Raw genomic sequence first — 21,281 nt, 5'->3', positions numbered from 1 at the left:
TCTTTGTCTCTGAGATGGAGAGACATGGACTTGATGGATGGACCGTTCAGTGGATAAGTAACTGGCTAGAAGGTTGCACTCAAAGAGTTGTGATCAACGGCTTCAAGTCTAGGTGGAGACCAGTGACAAGTGGGGTTCCTCAGGGGTCTGTTCTGGGCCTAGTCCTGTTTAACATCTTTGTCAGTGACATGGACGGTGGCATTGAGTGAGTGCACCCTCAGCAAGTTTGCTGATGACACTAAGCTGTGTGGTGCGGTGGACTCGCTTGAGGGAAAGGAGGACATCCAGAGGGACCTTGACAGGGGACCAATGCAAACTGCATGAGGTTCGACAAGTCAAAGTGCAAGGTCCTGCACCTGGGTCGGGCCAATCTCAGGCACAAATGAAAACTGGGTAAAGAGTGGCTTGAAAGTAGCCCTGAAGAGAAGGACTTGGGGGTGTTGATTGATGAGAGGCTCAACATGAGCTGGCAGTGCACTCATGTAGCCCTGAAGGCCAACTGTACCCTGGGATGCATCAAGAGGGGTGTGGCCAGCAGATCAAGAGAGGTGATTTTCCTCCTTTACTCTGCTCTTGTGAGACCCCACCTCAAATACTGTATCCAGTTCTCATGTCCCCACCATAATAGGGACACAGATCTGTTGGAACGATCCAGAGGAGGGCCACGAAGATGATCCAGGGGCTGGAGTATCTCTGCTATGAGGATAGGCTGAGGGCACTGGTATTGTTCAGCTTGGAGAAGAGAAAATTCCGGGGGGACCTTATAGCTGCCTTCCAATACCTAAAGGGTACTGAAGGAGAGTAAGTTTAGACTAGCTCTTAGGAAGAAGTTCTTCAGTACGAGGATGGTGAGACACTGGAATAGATTGCCCAGAGAGGTTGTGCATGCCCCCTCCCTGGAGGTGTTCGAGGCCAGGTTAGATGAGGCCTTGAGCAACCTAGTCTAGTTGAGAGGTGCCCCTGCCCATGGCAGGGAGGTTGGATTAGGTGATCTCTAGGGTCCCTTCCAACCTAAGCCATTCTATGATTCTATGACTCTCCCGCTTACATGTGTGACAGGCATGGACATGCTCCAGTTACTAAGGGCAAAAGAGACATTGCCTGAGGTCTCAGGTCTTGTCCTGAAACCCTTTCTACTAGCACTTCCGACAGGGCAAACATAAGCACCAAAATATTTGTGTGCAAACATCTGAAAGGAAATGTGTACTGAATAAGCCCTGTGTAAAGTTAAGAAAAAAACCACGTGCAGTGAAGTGCCCAACAGCAGATTTGTCTCTTTTAATCGTACTGGCTGGATTGATGAAGAACGTACCCTTCCTGTTCAAATACTGCAGTAATTTCTGGTACTCTCAGCACTGTTACTGAAAAGTGGAGTTTGTGGAGGCTTTGTGGCACTCTCAACCTCAACCGTACAGCTAGCCCTAAAGGCGCATTTGTGTTGGGGCTGAGGTCTGCAGCATGATGGGTGGCCCAGATTAGAAAATGGTGGAGGGAGCAATATTGATGCAGTGCCATGGTCCCCTTGGCATGCCTTTTGCAGCCCCAGTGTCCCTGGAGCTGGAGATTTTGTGACTCTTTCAACTGTAATCCTAACCCTGAACCTAATGTCAGCTTCGGGCGGAGGCTTAGGTCTCAGCACCATTGGTGGCCTAGATTAGAAACGTGTGGATTCTGACACCCTTGGTGCTGGGGATCTCAGTCTCAGCTCAAAGATGTCATTAGGTTTAGGGCTAGGGTTAGGGTTAGGATTCCACGAACCACAAAGCCTCCAGCTCCAAGCATGTCCCACCTGGCACAGTCTCACAGAATCACAGAATGTTAGGGGCTGGAGGGGACCTCTGGAGATCATCTAGTCCAACCCCCCTGTCAGAGCAGGACCACCTAGAGTAGGTCACACAGGAACACGTCCAGGCGTGTTTTGAATGTCTCCAGAGAAGACTCCACAACCTCTCTGGGCAGCCTGTTCCAGTGCTCTGTCACCCGCACAGTGAAAAAGTTTTCCTTATGTTAATGTGGAACCTCCTATGCTCCAGCTTGCACCTATTGCCCCTTGTCCTGTCATTGGCCATCACTGAGAAGAGCCCAGCTCCATCCTCCTGACACTCGCTCTTCACATATTTATAAACATTGATGAAGTCACCCCTCAGTCTCCTCTTCTCCAAGCTAAAGAGACCGAGCTCCCTCAGCCTGTCATCATAAGGGAGATGTTCCACCCCCTTAACCAGTCTCCTTACTGGAGTATCAAGGACTTGTGGACAAGAAGGGAAAAACCTGAAGTTTGCTCACAGAAGGTAGTAGCACTTTGGTTATAACTCATTCACAGAAAAGTAAAGAAACCTTTTTGTACTCATCTGTTTCATGCTTATTTTTGATATTGTCTACTGGGCATTGAAAGCAGAGACTATAAATGATCTAAACTTAAGAGGGCTACAAATAGTTTCAGTAAAAAATAGCAAGGAAACATTCATTTTATCTAATGTATTTTTTTGTGACAAGAATTGGGTTACGGGCTGATCTGAATGCTAAAGGTGAGATTCATTTACTGAAATGTAGTTTGAATGTGTGTACTTCCTCATGACTGAGAAACCAACTCAAGTACATTTGGTCTAGTGTAAGGCTGAGGTTTCCAAAGGCATTTTCTTCATGAGAAGTTCCTTCCCTTTCTTTTTTTTTTTTTTCTTTTTTGTTAAAGTAATTTTTTATATTGGGTTACCCCTGTTTCTCCAATCATAAAGAAGCAGCTTGAGTTTTATAGTCCTTCCCAGGATTCTAATAGATTTGGAAAAGCATAGATAAATATTTCTTGGGATTTTATAATCTTCATTCCTTAAAAAATAAAAATAAAACAAAACAAAATAATAATTAAAAAAACCTAAAAAACAACCCCCCATACAAGTTCCATAAGAAAAACAAAGTTTCAGCAGTTTCTGGTAAACGTGGGCTGACTTTTGTGAATCAGCTATGGCTGATTACTTTTTCATGTGGAATTTGGGCAAAACTGTTTTTCATGATGTCATGCTTCACACCTAAATTAACCACAATGGTTTTAGCTGAGTTTAATTTAGTCTCTGGTTTGTTCAGTTTTGAAGTGCTGTAAAAACAGAACACTATAAGGGGCACGACCCCTGTAGAAAGGAAAACAAAACAAGGTCTTGCACTAATAGCTGTAAAAGACTGCTGCTGAGTTCAACACTGCTTTAACAAATTTCCTAAACTTTTCTGGTCCTTATTTATCAAAAAGTAAATAAGGATAATTCTTCTGTTCATTGCACCTGCTGCTCCTTTGCAAGTAATGTATATATACTTACATGTATGTATATATAATATATATGTATAATGTGTTTGTCTTTCTACTTGAGCAGGTTGGCAAATCTCTTTGATTAAAACTTAAAGATTGGCTTTAGAAGTTCATGTTAGCTATTAATGATCCAGCCTATATAGAACACATGTCCAGGAGAGGTACCAGCAGCACAGATTTGGGGACTGGAAAAGAAAATAACTTGTGTGTTTAATACTTGTAAACTGCCATGATGCTTCAACTGAATTCATACTTTGAAAAACTAAGCCTTCATCTGCGTACCCTTTCCAACCATTGCTTGGGCTATCTATGGATCAATGATCATAAAACTACAGAATGGTTTGTGTTGGAAGGGCCCTTAAAGACCATCTAGTTCCAACACCCCTGCCATGGGCAGCGACACCTTCCACTAGACCAGGTTGATCAAAGTCCCATCCAGCCTGGCCTTGAACACTGCCAGGGAGGGGACAGCCACAGCTTCTCTGGGCAACCTGTGCCAGTGCCTCACCACCCTCACAGTGAAGAACTCCTTCCTAATACCTAATCTAAATCTCCCATCTTTCAGTTTAAAGCCATTACCCCTTGTCCTATCACTACATGTCCTTGTAAAAAGGCCCTCTCCAGATTTCTTGTAGGTCCCTTTTAGGTACTGGAAGGCTGCTATAAGGTCTCCCTGGAGCCACAGAAAACAGAAGTGCTGAGTTACATATTCCAACTTCTCAAGTTTTCTGATGGCTTCCTCTCAAATACAGGTTGCTTTGTTATGACTCTGGATTGATGCTGACTTTTCATGAAAACTAGTGTCTTGGTTCTAACCGAATTCTTTCTCAGAGGAGTTTTTCAGTGGATATATACCAAAAAGTATGTAGTCTTACCCAACATATATTAAAGTGTATATTAAATACTTAATGGTCAGTTCTGCTGATGATACACATGTTATACTCCACTAAGACCATGGAGCCTGCTAGAAGGTAAAACTGAGCTGAGGGGAAGCATCTATGTATCATATAGTACGCTATAATGTTGCTGTGTTGGCTAAAAAATCCTCCAAAATAAATCCTAAATGGGAAGCTTTTGCTATTGCCATAAAGCAGTGCACAGAAACACCACCCACAAAGCAGGACCTCCTTGCAGGAGATGCTATAAAAGAGAATAAAAAGCTCATGATTGAGTTTTGAAAAAGTCAGATGTAACTGTAAAATGAACATTTTATTGGGTATTTTAGTAGAAATCTTGGAGCAGGAGACAGTAGCTAAGAAGGAGCTGAGATACCAGCTTACTATGCAAAAATTTGCTCATTATTTCTTTTTCTTCCATCCTTTTTCTGTCCCATCTTCCTGTTACATTTGTGAAGGCAGGGTTCTAGATTTAGAAAATCTGAACTTGGATGTCTTAATAGTTTTCTTTTTGTCTCATTTTGCTGATGCAGTGCTCTTTACGGGGCAATAAGACAAGCCATTTTTACATTAGTCTTTGATTTCATATATATGCTTAGAGATTAAGTGAGGTTGGAAAGGTAAGAAGAGCAGAAAGTTTCACTGCATCAGTGCATAAGGAATGGGAAATTATAGCAGTTCCTGCCTGCATGCAAAGGAGAGAAGAATCACTAGGCTGCTGGAAAAAAAAATGTCATTTGTAAGTAAGGGCTGGGGAAATAATTTGCACAAGGAGAAATTATCAATGTGTGCTTATGTGCATGCATGTCAAGGCTCCGTATGTGACTCGTTGGGATGGGTAGCTAAACTTTTAATTTGAAACTGGGTTTTGTTCCTAAATTTTCTGAAGACTTTTTTTTACTATAATGGGGACTACTTGTTTGAGTTAGGGTGATGCTGTGGAGTAAGGGACAAGTAGAAGGCAGCTTGAGGGAAGGCTGCCTCAGTTTTCTTTGTTTTTGCTACTTGACTTTACAAGCTTACTCAGATTATTTTAATATAGCTTTTGCTTAGTTTTATCTATGTTTGAATCTTTTTTTAAAGTCATGATAAAAACATGATGTTATGGTGCCCAGCACATCTCTGTTTTGCATTTCAATCAGTAAGTTAAACAACGGTTCCTGTCTCTTCTAGCTAATATCGGAAAAGGCAGTAATGTTTTAGGAAACTTGGAGATAAGATGAAGAATTCTCTCTTGCCAAAACACCTGGCTTTGATGGAGTCCCACCAGGCTTATGTAAAGATTTTTCGCAGTTGCTTTTCCATCTGATAGGGAATAAGTTCAGTAACTCTAGAGAAAGTGGCTGTTTGCCATGCAAGATTTTAGCATTTAAGCTAAATCTAATAAATGCCCAGAATGTGATGCTTATTTCCTGATTTCACTAAGTAATGTAGATGTAAAGATTTTTATCAAGGTTACTGGCCACTAGTCTTCAAAACACTATCAGAAAATCAATTCACCAAGACGAGATTGGTTATGTTCATCCCAGACATGTGTTCTGTAATGTCAAACACTTAATTAATATACACCAGGTCTCCTGTAGGTTTAATCTCCTCTCCGTCTGTGTCTCATCTCCACTGATGCTGAAGAAATATTTGACAGTGATTTTCTATTTATAACTTTATACTCCTTTTCAGTTCCAGAGCCATATTTTGTTACCTGCAGGGTTTGTAATCTTCTGAGTCTATAAGCAAGAATCAAGCGATTATATCCAAAACCAGTCTGGCTGTAGATAACCACATTGCATCATCTCCTCCCTGGCCTTTTCTTCTAAAATTTGCCTCAACAGTTAAAACAACTAACGTTAGATTGAGGGTTATGGCTTATTAATTTAATTATTTTTTTTTTACACTTAAAAAAGTATATCTGTTGCTCATTCTATACACTCAAAAGTCTACGATAGAGAAGGATATACTTTTAAAAAATTTAGTTGCTTATCAGGCAGTGGAGGTGTGGAGCAGCTGACCTACCCCACAGATAATTTTTCTTTATATTTAAAAATGGCATAAAGTCATTTATGCAAAGCCCTCAAGAGTATCTGGTTCTTAAATGAAGTTTTAATTAGTCATATGCCTTGTTGAATTCTAAATTAACTCGGGAAAGACACCTGGGTACTATTATGGGAACATAAATGTGACTTCTACCCAACGTGCAAAATCAGTAAAAAACCCAACCTCAGCAATATTTTAGAAATGGGACGATGATAATTCTGGAGGTATTATAAAGTCGTCTACATAAATCAGTAGTTATTTCAGAACAGAAATAGTACTATATAATATGTTTAGTTCAGGTTATCTCATCAGGAAGTGATGTATTCATGACAAGCATTTAGAAAAAAAAAAGGTTAATTCATACCCTGACCTGTTTTCTTTAGGGCAGAAGGGAGATGAAAGAGTCATTAAAAAATGTTATAAGAAATAACTGATAAACACAAGGTGAACAACAAGCACTATTTTTTACACCCATTCTCAGAATACAGAAATAAATGTATGTTCAATGAAATTGGAAGACAGTACATATAAAATAGGCATGAAAAAGTATTTCTTCTTGCTGCATTATCTGCAGATATTCTACAAGTCAGGAATATTTGGAAAACCTGCAACAACTTTGTAAATAGAGTTTACAAATCACCTCAAATAGAGTAGGAAGCTTTTAAAGACATATCTGTAATTCTCTAGGGAATAATTTTAATAAAGGCTTGAAGTCATAATATTTCTGTATTCTTCAAAGCATGAGCCAGTTTTTAAATGGTGGTAGGTAGAAATAAAAGTCACCAGTAAGTCAGGACATGACTGGTTCGGAGAAAGTTTATTCTGTTTTTCTTGACTGGTATGGCCCTATCATTGATACAATATGCAGATTAATTTCCGTATAATCTTTCTAAGCCCCACCTGTCTTGAGAAAACCAATGGAAACTCAATGAGTCAAGGAATTTGTTAAAATCATAGTCACACAATTGACTCCAGTATTTCAGAATTTACTAGGATTCTACAAGAACTGACTATAAAGCATGTAAATACTATAGTTACCATAGAATAATTTACTATAAAGAATATCTGAAAATGTAGAAAAGGCATTCTATAAGTATTAGGTGGTGTTATGAAGAGTGTATTAATGATATATTATCTTTACACAATCTGTGATTGATTCTTTCCACTTTATCATCAGATGTTGATGGCAGTTCAGCATTACCTAGCTCTCAATTATTTTGTTCAGAGGATACCCTCCTACCTTTTATACACTTTATTTAATCCTGTTTTCTTTTACCTAAAAAGGAAAGATTGCAAAATGATTAAGTCACTTGGCACATCAGAATTAGAGAACAGGGTTCACTACTGTTGGCTCTGCTGTAGCTGTAAAACAGAAGTACAGAATACAGCTGCCTATTAGTTGGAAATCCTTGCAGGAAATACTCTACACCTGTTCTCTGTAGCATTTACTAGTTTCCAAATTGTTTATAGCAGTATTGTAAGGAATTGTATTTAGTGCTGTAAACCCCTTGGAAACCAACAATTCTGGTTGTTCTGGGGATTGCTTTTTCTACCCGTCTGATTTCAGTCTAGTTGCAACTCATTTTGCATGGGAAGTGACTGTTGGTGCATAAGAGTTTCTGACGAGGATTCTTTGATCTCAGACTTTTATCCCATCTTTTAATCCCATTGTGTCTTAGTTTGTTTACTTTGTTGGCTTGACAGCAGAATTTGCATGCCTCTCCATATTTTCCTGAGTCAGTGAGATTTGAATAATGTTACTGGTTCTGTTTGAAGAAGCAGCACCCATATGTGACATTCAAACCCGAACCATTGTCTTAACCAAAGCCATTTCTTTGTAAGAAACTTACTGAACTGGCAGCAGTAGCGATGTATAATTAGTGCATCACCTCATTGTCCTTTGCAGAATGGCAGACTGGAGCAGTTTACTGAGAGCATAAGCAACGGATTATTTGATAACTCATTTTGGGGATTGTGAAAAAGGAAGACATTCATCATATAGTTGCAAGAGTTAACCAAAGTGAGGCATGTAGAAGGCTCAGCTTGCTTTTAAGCAATAGGAATTCTTCCAGGGAGACATAATGGCTGTGAACACAAAGAAAAATGGGTAAAATTGAGGAAAATATTTATTATAATTCTTAGTCATTCTTTGCCTAGAACATTGTATCCTGATAAATGTTGGGGATAAGCACTACAAAAAAAAATTGAGAATAAAAAGAGACTTTGTGCCATATAAATACTGGAAAGTTTTGTCTAAAATACAAAAATACTTGTAAGACAAGAAACTCACAGGTACCTGTTCATGTTTAGAAAACTGCAGAAGTGACTGTGCACTGTTAGGCAATGAGGAGTCAGCTGGAAAGGAGGCTTAGCTAAGAGTGAAGTCAAATTTCCTGCATCTGTGTTTTCCATGGAAGGTGCTATTCAGAGGGCATTTCCTATGGGAAATCAGACGTTGGCCTTAAGAGACATTGCAGTCTCTCAGGAGGAAGTTATGAAGCAACTTGAGAAAGACAAATGCAGTGAATTACCAGGAGCAGATGGTATTAATCTGAGGAGTCTGAAAGAAATAAACTGTGAAATAGCAGAGATACTGATGAGGTCCTTCCATGTACGGTGATTGCAACTGGGGGCTTCAAAGTAATTTAATTCAATTAATTTTTGTTTTGTTTTGTTTTGTTTTTTACCTCAGCACAGGAGGGTTTATTCCAGGATCTACTGCCTGGATGAGCTTCCTTGTGGTTTCTGGGCTGGGAGGATCACTAGGGTGCATGATGTGAGGAAGGCTAATTCAGTTGGCTTAGACCAGTTTTCCCCTGGCTGCTGCAGAGGAAAACCTTCAGTGTCTAAACTTATAGACAGACAAAGGAAATGGGGAAGAACTGATTCCCAAGTTAAGTCATGGGAAAAGATTTTCAGTGAGTGGCTGTTTGCTAGTGTCAAGATGTCAGTAGTGAATAGGGAGTTGAATAAATCTGTAGAAGATATGCAGTTCTGGGAACTAAATATTATAAAGAAATGGGAAATACTCTAAGCAGATTTGCATATGCATATGTGGGTTGAGAAACAAGATGTCAGATAAGGTAAAATCAAATAAGTAAGGCTGAAAGAGTCTATCCAATATAAATAACATATCTCCTTATAGAAAGATAGCTGGTGAATTCATAAAAGGTTCTGTGCAGGAAAAATGGAAAATGTCAGAGAAGGCTGAAAAATATATCTGTGGATAAGAAACTTGAATTGCAGGAACTTCCTGTGTGGAACACATTAGGTGAACAACACACAGTGCTATGCAGCAAATGAGAGTGACAACTGGAAAGGCAAAGGTTTTATTGTGACAGCTATTCACGTAGCTATTTCCTGTGAGCAAAAGTCTCAGAAATTATTTTCACTAAATCATAACAGTGGTGAGATAATGATAAACATTGTATTTATAAATTATATCAATGTGGGTGCTTTCTCTAAATGTTCAACTGTGACATTAAAAGGAATGCCCCTTGTATAACTGCCATTTTGCTGCGCATGACTTCGGATTATGTATTTTTAACGTGATACTATACAGAAGATAGGAAATGGGATTAGGTATTTGAAATACTCTGAGAAATTATTTGTGGGATTTTCTTTTCTACTTTAAGAGCAGGAATTAACAAGAGAAAGTGATGTGGCTACTGAGACAAAAATGGAGTGGATCTGGCGGTAAAAAAGAAAAAAGCAGACTCTATAAGGTCTACATTCTTCCGATGTGGGTTCCTAATAGACATGTTCTAGGCAAGAGGTGCTCCAGTAGGAGATGGAGGAGGTGCTAGGACAGTGGGTTTCATGGAGTTTAGAAGTGGGGCTGCCAACAAGCTAAGTCATCCTTCGAACAAGAATATGTGCAAGTCAGACAGCCATCTAAGGAGAGTTGCATGTGGCAAAATACGGTTAGAGGAAGAAGACAAAGTTTGCCTAGTGAAGAGAAATAAAATTAATGGATATTTGCTGTGCAGAAGAATGACAGGGACAACCAGAAAAAAGATAGGTGAAAAAGGAAAAAGAGAAACCAGACACTTCAGAAAAGGAAAATAGAACAGACTGAGTAGTTTGAGAGTGTAGTGTAAAGAACACAGGCAATTGTGACCCTGAGAGAGATGGTAAGATGGAACCACAGAATCACAGACCGGTAGGGGTTGGAAGTGACCTCTGGAGTTCATCCAGTCCAACCTCCCCTGCTAAAGCAGGTTCACCTAGAGCAGGTTGCACAGGACTGCATCTGGGTGGGTTTTGAATATCTCCAGAGATATGCCCTGGGCAGCCTGTTCCAGTGCTCTGTCACCCTCAAAGTCAAGAAGATTTTCCTCAGGTTCAGGTGGAACTTCCTGTGCTCCAGTTTGTGCCCGTTGCCCCTTGTCCTGTCACTGGGCACCACTGAAAACAGTCTGGCCCCATCCTCTTAACACCTGCATTGATAAGGTCCCCTCTCAGTCTTCTCTTCTCCAGGCTAAAGAGCCTTTCTTCGTAGGAGAGATGCTCCAGTCCCCTCATCATCTTTGTAGCCCTCTGCTGGACTCTCTCCAGTATTCCCTGTCTCTCTTGGAGTGGGGGCCCCAAAACTGGACACAGTACTCCAGGTGTGGCCTTACCAGGGCAGAGTAGAGGGGGAGGAGAACCTCCCTCGACCTGCTGGCCACTCTCTTCTTAATGCACCCCAGGATGCCGTTAGCCTTCTTGGCCACAAGTGTATATTGCTGGCTCATGGTCAACTTGCTTCCTCCAGGACCACGACGTCCTTCTCCACAGAGCTGCTCTCCAGCAGGTTGACCCCCAACCTGTACTGGTGCATGGAGTTACTCCTCCGCAAGTGCAGGACCCTACACTTGCCCTTATTGAACCTCATTAGCTTCTGCTCTGCCCAGCTCTCCAGCCTGTCCAGATCTTGCTGAATGTCAGCCGAGCCTTCTGGCACGTCAGCCACTCCTCCCCATTTTGTATCATCAGCAAACTTGCTGAGGGTGCACTCTGTCCCTTCACCTAGGTCACTGAGGAATATATGGGACAAGGCTGGACCCAGTACTGACCCCTGGGGAACACTGCTAGCCACAGGCCTCCAGCTGGACTCAGCACCACTGATCACAATGCTCTGAGCTCTGTCCTTCAGCCAGTTCTCGATCGACCTCACTGTCCATTCATCTAACCTTCACTTCCCAAGCTTACCTATGAGGATGTTGCGGGAGACAGTGTCAAAAGCCTTGCTAAAGTCAACGTAGACAACATCCACTGCTCTCCCCTCATCCACCCAAAGTGGACCCAGTACTGGCCCTTGGGAAACACCACTAGTTACAGGCCTCCTACTAGACTGGGCACCACTGTGGATGCACATGAGGCTGGAAAGGATTCTGGAAGAAAATCTGTGTGCCAGCCTTCAAAAGAGGGCAGATGGTATTCCCAAATTCTCTCTGAAATAGATGAAAGATAATTACCTAGGTTGGCAAAGTTACTCGAAGAAATGGAAACTCGGTGGATCCTCTGATAGAAAAGCAAGGCCTAAGTTTGAAAAAGCTGTGAAGAGAGTATCTGAATTTGAATTTTTAGAGAAGCTTTGTGATACTGACTGTTGAGAAGAATTCATAGAGGGAAAATATTTTACATTTCTTTAGTCTTCTCTTAAATAACCAGGTTTCAGGCTTTTGGGACTCAGGGTAGCACAACTCGTAGGGAGATGTCTAGCGTTGGAAACAAAAAAGCAAACTCAGCACTTTTATAGTCTCCATGCTTAGATTTGATATACACAAATATGAAAATCCAGCAAATGGGAAAAAAATATAAAGAACTCCTGGCATCACAGATACAAGCAGATTTCAGAGGGATAAAAGAAACACATTTGAATAGCTACATTGCCTAGGTCAGCTGTTGAAGAGTGCACACAGTTCCAAAAGACAGATGCAAAAGTGAAGTTAGGGCGGGTTGTGTATGATGATATGGTAGATAATGACAATATGACAAATAATAGTATAGACAAATTTTGAAACAAAATTATCCAAGTCAAGTATACCATCAAAAAGGGGTATTTGTTGGGGTGCTATTAAGACTCCTGTAGTCATCCTGTAAATGGTCCCAGTCTTCACTGCTTTTGATCAAAGCTGACAAAAATGGCACAAGACCTTTCTGTTTCCCTTGGCTTGCCTTGGTAATCCCCTTTTCTCCTAGAGAACATTCCCCCTGGCTTTACTGAGAAGTTTGTTGCTAGTTACTTCTTTGAGATCATTTGGTATCCTACTGGCCGTAACAGTCTTGCTCTTTGATGGAGTCCCTTGGCTGTGTGCTTCCAAGGTCTGTTTCTTATGTTACTCAGTTTCTGGGGTTTTCAAATCAGCCCTTGTTTGTATGCCACCCAGCGCAGCAGGATGCTGCCCTGTAATTTTTAGATATGAGGACGTCTGGGTTGTTCAGAAATGCTTGTAACTTGCATAAGGTCATGCACAAAATCCTAAATTGGACTCCATTCTTGTGTGCAGTCCAACAGCATACCACAAACCTGAGAGGGGAAAGTCAAATAAAGTGATGATAGGTACTTCCTTGTAACTTCAGAGATGACGTGCAACCAACAATGTGAACAGCTTAATTTTGTGAGTTCCTGAAACCTTTATCAGAAAGCTAGAGATGGTGAAACATTTGAAATGCTGCATCCTGTTTCTTTTAATAAGACTTTCTAAATCATTTTTGGGTCATGTCCATGCCATAGAGAGGCTTTCCTTCTTGAAATTCTACAACTGTTCACATACTTGATCTGACTGATTTATCTGCTTTGTTCTATTATAGCTTAATTTTCCAAATAAAAAACTATAAACCTGCATTTGTATGATGTCAGCATCTTCCGCGAGAGATTAATAAAATACATCTGATTGGGTTTTGCTATAAATTTTTGCTTGATCAGTGGATTTAAAGCATCCTTTGACCCAACAGCTGTGAGGTTAGGGAAAGGAGGAAATAGAGATATACTTCTCTTGCTCCAAGGGGACTGTAGATATAGCTTGCCGAATCAACCAGCAGGATGCTCAGTACTTTAACCAATCCAACTCACTTACAGTCCCACCCTCAAGATGCATCACTTTTCTCCAGATATGTGCTGTAACTGCAGGAAAAAAGAGGCTTAGTTGTCACTAGGAGAAATCTCTGCCATCAGGGTATTTATTCCCCTGGGAAAACCCAGCTGCTCTTAGTTTCTGTTGCTTACACTCTACCTGTCTGGGAGCACCAGCTCAACAGGTCACGAATTGCCTCTTACCCCCTTGTATGGCTATGAAGATTGGTTAACTATAAACTATTTCTAGGTTAGTCAAATGAATTTGTGAACACATTTTGTGGCAAGTGGCTGATATTGCTTAGGAATGGTAAAATTTTAGTCTGATTTATGTGTCTAAACCCTGTAGATTTTTAGGTTAATTTGTATGATTGTCTACCTTACCTGAACATTTTAATCAACTTTGAATGCAGATGTTAGGCTGGACTGTCTTTTGCTCGGTTATCATCAAGAAGTTAACATAAAATGCAGGGTTCTGTTAGGGATGTGGAATGCATCTCCTACAATGAATGGGGATATTTCCAGAAGGGACATTTTTTTATGTGGAAGTTAAAACTGCCTCTTCTACACCTAGTTCAGACACAAATAATCAGTTTAATGTGAGTACATACTGTGATGTGGTCAAGCTTTAGGTGAGAGCGGATTTACACAGAGAAATCAAAGGGAAATGGCAGGAGCCGTCTCTTTCTAGATCCTGTGACAATAAGTGGCCACACAATGGAGAGCTGTCGTCTCTAATCTCTAGTTTTTTCTCCATTGTCAGAAAGTGCTCTTTCATTTTATAGAATATTAGTTTCCAAGGTACCCTTCTGCATCTGTTAAATATTGATTATTTTTTCCTTTATAACAAGGGATGTACGTAAACAAAGAATCCATATTCTAAGGAGCTTAAATGCCTCAGAGAATTATATTTAGTATCAAGATTTAGAAAGCCAAGTCTCATACATTAGTTGTTAGACAACCAGGTATTTGGATGGTTAAGATGGACAGACATGTTAAATCTACAAATACTTTAAGATATATATGTGAGGAAAAACAGGGAGGTGCACTTCAGGTATATCAAAAGAAGCACAAAGAAGAAAAGAACAGAGTGGAAAACTGGCTGCTGAGAAAACTTTTGACAGGGCATGTGGCTGAGAAGTAATCTCTTCAGGGAAAGGTCCTCTGAACAAACAAAACCAGGCCAGACAAAGGGCTATAAAAAGTTTAGAAGTATGTGCTGAGATATAACGGCTGTAATTCCATCAGTTTTCTTGTTTGTTTTTCTTTCTTGCAGCTCTTGGGGTGGGTTTTCCTAGGGAGCACAAGCTGATTCTGGTAGGGGCAAGGACCCAACATTGTCATCTGCATGTCACTGGCAGCGCTACTCACTCAGCAGCACAAAAGGGAGCATGGGGATGGGAGGCCCATGGGAGGATGGCAAGACTTTCTTCCCGCAGCTGGACAGGGCTTCATGGTCCTGGCTGCAAGCAATGCAGATGGAGAGAAAAAACAGCGTGGAGAAGGGACTTGCGGGAGTGGAGATAATCACAGAACCCTACGCTAGCTGCAGAGACATGTCCTGGGAGCCTGTAAGCAGCTTGTTTGAAAGCTTCCCGGACAGTTTTCTCTAGTGTGTCTGTCACACAGCATTTGGGAAGCCTCTATCCTGCTTCTGTAGGAGCACCCAGGGGTGTCCTGGCAGCCCCAGCAAGTGGTGGTGGGAAAGGCAGGATGTTCAGGAGCACTGCTTTCCTTGGGGCAGGGATCGGTTTTCAAACCGTATCAGAGGTAGCTACAGTCCCAGCCAGCAGCCCTGCGCTGGAACGCGAGCAGCCACTCTCAGCAAGCTCCTCAGCCCTTGCCAGCTGTTTGTCGCAGATGTCAGCAGCTGGCTTCATGCTTGCCCTCCCTACCCTGCCTCCAGCCATCTGGGTGTGACAAGGATGGGGATCTGTGAGAGACTGGCTGGGACCAGAGCAGTGGACATGTTCCACATAGGGCAAAATGGGAGTGTGGTCAGGGGGCTGCAGGGGCAGCTTGAGCAGAGTGTGGAAAATGAATGGCAAAAATGATAGGAAAAAAACAGGGCAAGAAGGGGAGTGATAGGATTGCAACATATTTTTGGGGTTTGTTTTTTTTCTTTTAATTGCTGGTGAATAAAAAATTTTTAGTGTACGGAGGAACATTGCAGATTTGTAAGACATAGCTTTCTGCAGAGGGGTCTGTGCATGGAGCTGATGTGGAAAAGGGTCTGTCATCTGCTGCAACATGTTATGCACAGTAGGAATGGCAATAGGTCATGTCTTCTGAAAATAATTTTAGAGAAGGTGATCTAATTTATGCACTTGGGTACTCTGATATAATGCTGCTCAGTGTGGTATCTGAGCACATTTCAGATGTCTTCGGCTTCTGGGATGGAGACATTCACAAATAAAGTGAGACAAGGGGAAGTTGGGGAGGATTTCCTAAGGAAGACTTTCCAAAATTAGATTCTTCCCCTGCCTCACATCTCACCCCACCCCCGTGCATTTTTGTAGGGTTTTCACTCTAAATCCAAACATGCATCAGAGAAAAGAAGAAATGAGATCTCAAGGTCAAAGGGTGAACTCTGCTTGTTGCAACATCTGTTCTTGCTTACATAGGGAAGTTACATGGGTGTAAGGAAGAGAAATCAAAAGAAGTACTTAAAAAATGATCATGAAATGCTGAAGAAAATAATTTCTTGTTCCTGTCAACTCTCCCCTCCCCCCTGGCCCTGCCCTTTTGGAAATCCTTAGTCACATTTTTCATTGAAGAGTAAGAAATGGATTTGAGGAGCCTGTGACTAAATGCATATTGGCAAAAGAGGGAAAAAGTGATTTTAGCAAAAGATGGAGAGTTCCCTTTTTTAATTGAAAAAATCAAGCTTTCCTTTTCAGAAGATTTCATTAATGCATGCAACAGAGGAGAGAGCATATGGTTTACATAATGAGTTGTAGCTTTATTAATATGGAAAGCAAAATAAATGAGACAGACTCATTTTTTTGTGGCTTTAGGTGGAGTTAGGCCTAATACTGCACTCTTTGATTTTCACGATCAGCCTGTGCCTTGTCAGCTAATCCTCTGAACCCTCTGCACCCTCTGCCCAGGTGCTGGACTGTCATAACAGGGAAACCTTTGATACTAACACCACCAGCTGATCCACCAGCTACTGAATTTCAGAGTCCGTTTTTGCCCAAACCAGTGAATTCTAGAGCAAAGGCAGGACTTGTCTGCAAAACTAGTAAAAAAACCTGTGACCTTGTCTGTGGGAAAGCTAAGATTAATGAAGAGAGCAATTCAGCAGAGTAGCCAGTGATCAGATGGCAAAATACAGAGTTCCCTGCAATGTGATTCCAGGAGAAAATCCATCAGACTGTCTGACATGACAGTCACTGTCAGGTGTCTTTATATCAAACCATTGCCTGTTACAGGGCCAGTTGAAGGACAGGACACAGCTTCACAGTCCTCATTCATAAGAAGAGGTGCAAACTAAGATGTCTTTACCATACTTTCAGGTATAAAAAACCTCTGTTCTTCACCCAGAACTGAATTTTTTTACTGACCTAAATTCATGTTACATGTTCACTTTCCATCATAGTTTCATGCTTTGCCATTGAATTCACCAGGACTAGACCGACCTGTTAAATGGCTTGTTTCCACTACCAAACTTCTGCTTTACCTTTCACAGACTCACAGAATGGTAGGAGTTGGAAGGGACTTCTGGAGATCACCTAGTCAAACACCCCTGCTAAAGCAGGTTCACCTAGAGCAGGTTGCACAAGTCCGCATCCAGGTGGGCTTTGAATATCTCCAGAGAAGGAGACTCCACAGCCCCCCTGGGCAGCCTGTTCCAGTGCTCTGTCACCCTCAAAGTCAAAAAGATTTTCCTCAGGTTCAGGTGGAACTTTCTGTGCTCCAGTTTGTGCCCGTTGCCCCTTGTCCTGTCACTGGGCACCACTGAAAACAGTCTGGCCCCATCCTCTTAACACCCACCCTTTAGATATTCATAAGCATTGGTAAGATCCCCTCTCAGTCTTCTCCAGGCTAAAGAGCCCCAGATCTCTCAGCCTTTCCTCTTGGGAGAGATGCTCCAGTCCCCTCATCATCTTTGTAGCCCTCTGCTGGACTCTCTCCAGTATTCCCTGTCTCTCTTGGAGTGGGGGCCCCAAAACTGGACACAGTACTCCAGGTGTGGCCTTACCAGGGCAGAGTAGAGGGGGAGGAGAACCTCCCTCGACCTGCTGGCCACTCTCTTCTTAATGCACCCCAGGATGCCGTTAGCCTTCTTGGCCACAAGTGTATATTGCTGGCTCATGGTCAACTTGCTTCCTCCAGGACCACGACGTCCTTCTCCACAGAGCTGCTCTCCAGCAGGTTGACCCCCAACCTGTACTGGTGCATGGAGTTACTCCTCCGCAAGTGCAGGACCCTACACTTGCCCTTATTGAACCTCATTAGCTTCTGCTCTGCCCAGCTCTCCAGCCTGTCCAGATCTTGCTGAATGTCAGCCGAGCCTTCTGGCACGTCAGCCACTCCTCCCCATTTTGTATCATCAGCAAACTTGCTGAGGGTGCACTCTGTCCCTTCACCTAGGTCACTGAGGAATATATGGGACAAGGCTGGACCCAGTACTGACCCCTGGGGAACACTGCTAGCCACAGGCCTCCAGCTGGACTCAGCACCACTGATCACAATGCTCTGAGCTCTGTCCTTCAGCCAGTTCTCGATCGACCTCACTGTCCATTCATCTAACCTTCACTTCCCAAGCTTACCTATGAGGATGTTGCGGGAGACAGTGTCAAAAGCCTTGCTAAAGTCAACGTAGACAACATCCACTGCTCTTCCCTCACCTACCCAGCCAGTCATGCCCTTATAGAAGGCTATCAGATAGGTCAAGTATGACTTCCCCTTGGTGATTCCATGTTGACTACTGCTCATAACCTTCTTTTCCTCTATATGCCTAAAGAGAACAACCAGAATGAGGTGTTCCACCACCTTTCCAGGTATGGAGATGAGGCTGACTGGCCTGTAGTTTCCTGGGTCCTCCTTCTTGCCCTTTTTGAAAATTGGAGTGACGTTGGCTTTTCTCCATTGCTCAGGCACCTCTCCTGTTCAGCAAGACTTTTTAGAGATGATGGCAGGCGGCATAGCAACAGCATCTGTCAGCTCCCTCAGCACTCATGGGTGCATCGCATCAGGGCCCATGGATTTGTGGGTGTCCAGTTTGCCTAAATGATCTCTAACCCAGTCCTTCTTGACTGAAGGAAAGTCTTCCTCTCTCAAGACTTCCTCTCCTACCTCCAAGGTCTGGGATTCCTGATGACCAGCCTTAGCAGTAAAGACTGAGGCAAAGAAGGCATTCAGTAACTCTGCCTTCTTTTTATCCTCTGTCACCAGGGTACCTGTCCATATTTTCCCTAGCTTCCTTTTGCTACTGATGTACTTGAAGAAGTTCTTCTTGTTATCCTTGACATCCATTGCCAGCTTTAATTCCTAGTGGGCCTTCTTCGTTGCATCCCTGCGTACTCTGACCACATTCCTATATTCCTCCCAAGTGTCCAGACCTTTTTTCCACATGCTGTAAACTTCTTTCTTCCAGTTGAGCTTTTCCAGAAGCTTTTTTCCAGTTCAAGTGTATGATCGTCACATGCAGACCTGCAAGAGCCTTATCCCAAGTACTTGGTGTTTTAATTCAGACTGACTGGCTCAGCTTAGTCTATAAGCTATGCCAGAACAAGCAGAAGATTTCTCTTTTGCCAAATCAACCACGCTTCTGCATTGATCCTGTGATTGTTATTATTATAATTTCTTTACAGTTGAAGGTTTTATTTGATTTAAAAATAATTCCAGTGAGGCTGACTTTAGTTACCTTCAACAGAGTTGTATAGGAAAGAAAGACTTAGAATAAGTCCCTTGCACCTCATTTGTTAACTGTTTGATGGCATTATACTCTCCCAGCCAGTCTGTCTGATCATTCACCAGTGACAGAGCCAGTCTGCACAGCCTGGGTACTCTTAGTGAATTTTACTTTGTTTCTCTCTTGATCCTGTAGCAGGGTGCTGATCCTGTAGCAGGGGTGCTGAGCTATTGTTCTCATTTGGTGGTTGGCTTGAGGTTTAATGCCTGTCTTTCAGAATAAAAAAGGCTTGTATGTCCTAAAGTCCATCTTTTTTCTTCATGGTTTTGAACTGGGCCAGTTCAAGACATTACACATATCCCCAGTACTGCATGATAACATACAGATGACTTAGCGACAGTCCTTTGGTTCCCTCTGTGCAATAGCCCTTCAGAGCACCACACATGATATATGCCTTTTATAGAAGATCTTCTTTCTGCCTTCCCCCACCTCTTTAAGTGAAGTACAGACTTTGTGTCTTAGAAAAACACTGCATTAGACTGGGAACCAAGGGGTTGTAAATTGATGTCATCTACGAAGTGCTACTAATAATCCTGTGCTATTCATAACATTTATTTTGCTGCAATGCCTCTGACCCCCAGTTTGCAAACAGTTTTTACCCATTTTGCAAGTTATGCAATGCACAGGTTGTAAAAAAGTAATTTCTGGCAAGGGTGGGAATAAAATCTAGATTTTAGCATAGCCACATCCACTGTTATCTCAGTTTATTACAGTATTCCCCAGACAACCCTCTGCCTGTCCTGTCTGAATACTGGGCTGTGCTAGCCTTTGCAGTTGTAGGACTTGGCTTTTCTGTATGCAAACATTATGCTAAAAACATCCGGCCAGCAAAGCCAGAAATAGCACCTGGCTGATTTCCTCAGTTCTGCCTCACAAAAATCTGCATAGTCCATTAACAAAATATGTGCCATGTTTCCATTTAGTATGTTCCAAATAACATCTGCTCCATTAGCTTCTCAGGAAGAGATCAGTAGCATGAGTTTAATTCAAATAACACCAATGATGTGTGGGGCAAAATGGAAACAGCAACAGTTGTGTATATCATCACATAACCGAAAACTGCCCTTGTACAACAGTAACAAATTCCTTCTCATATGGCATTTTCTGTAAGTTTCATGACTACATATCTCTGTTGAGGGGCTGCCCAGGAAGCTGTAGTCTGAGGTTTGGATGGAGGCAGCCTGAGTCGCTTGTACTGAATGGCCCCTATAGTCGTTATAACTGGAGATATTTACACGCAGAGACTAGCAGACTTAGATGGGTTCATAGAATCATAGAATCACAGAATATCTCAAGTTGGAAGGGACCCATAAGGATCATCAAGTCCAACTACCTGCTGCTCACAGGACTACCTAAAATTAAACCACATGACTGAGAGCATCTTCCAGACACTCCTTGAACTCTGACAGGCTTGGTGCCATGAACACTTCCCTGGGGACCCACAACCCTCTCAGTGAAGAACTTTTTTCTAATGTCCAATCTGAACTTCCCCTGACACAGTTTTATTCCATTTCCTTATGTCCTGTTGCTGGTCACCAGGGAGAGGTGATCAGCACCTCTCCCTCTGGTGCCCCTACTTGAGACAGTTGTAGGCTGCGATGAGGTCACCCCTCGGCCTTCTCTTCTCCAAGCTGAACAAACCAAGTGACCTCAGCTACTCCTCGTACGTTTTGCCCTTGAGACCTTTCACCATCTTGATTGCCCTCCTCTGGACGTACTCTAATAATTTGATGTTCTTCTTATATTCAGGCACACAAAACTGCCCACAGTACTCGAGGTGGGGCTGCACCAGTGCAGTGTAAAGTGGGACAAGCACCTCCCTCGACCAGCTAGCTGTGCTGTGCTTGATGTACCCCAGGACACAGTTGGCCCTTTTGGCTGCCAAGTTTGGCTTGCCAGTTTTCAAGCTCAGTTTTGCTGCTGTGCTACCATGGACTAAGCAGTTTTCAAACTACAATCGCTTTCCTTCCTAGGTGCCCTGGTGTGAAAGCAAGGTAAGAAACAAAAAACTCTTCACTGAAGAGTTGTTCCTGCATCCTCAAAAGCCCAGGCTAAAGCATATGGGTGTAATTTCCC

The sequence above is a fragment of the Leptosomus discolor genome, chromosome 1 (genome assembly GCF_034619465.1).
Source record: "Leptosomus discolor isolate bLepDis1 chromosome 1, bLepDis1.hap2, whole genome shotgun sequence".
NCBI classification, from domain to species: Eukaryota; Metazoa; Chordata; class Aves; order Leptosomiformes; family Leptosomidae; genus Leptosomus; species Leptosomus discolor.
Note: the sequence above shows the minus strand (reverse complement) of the source record.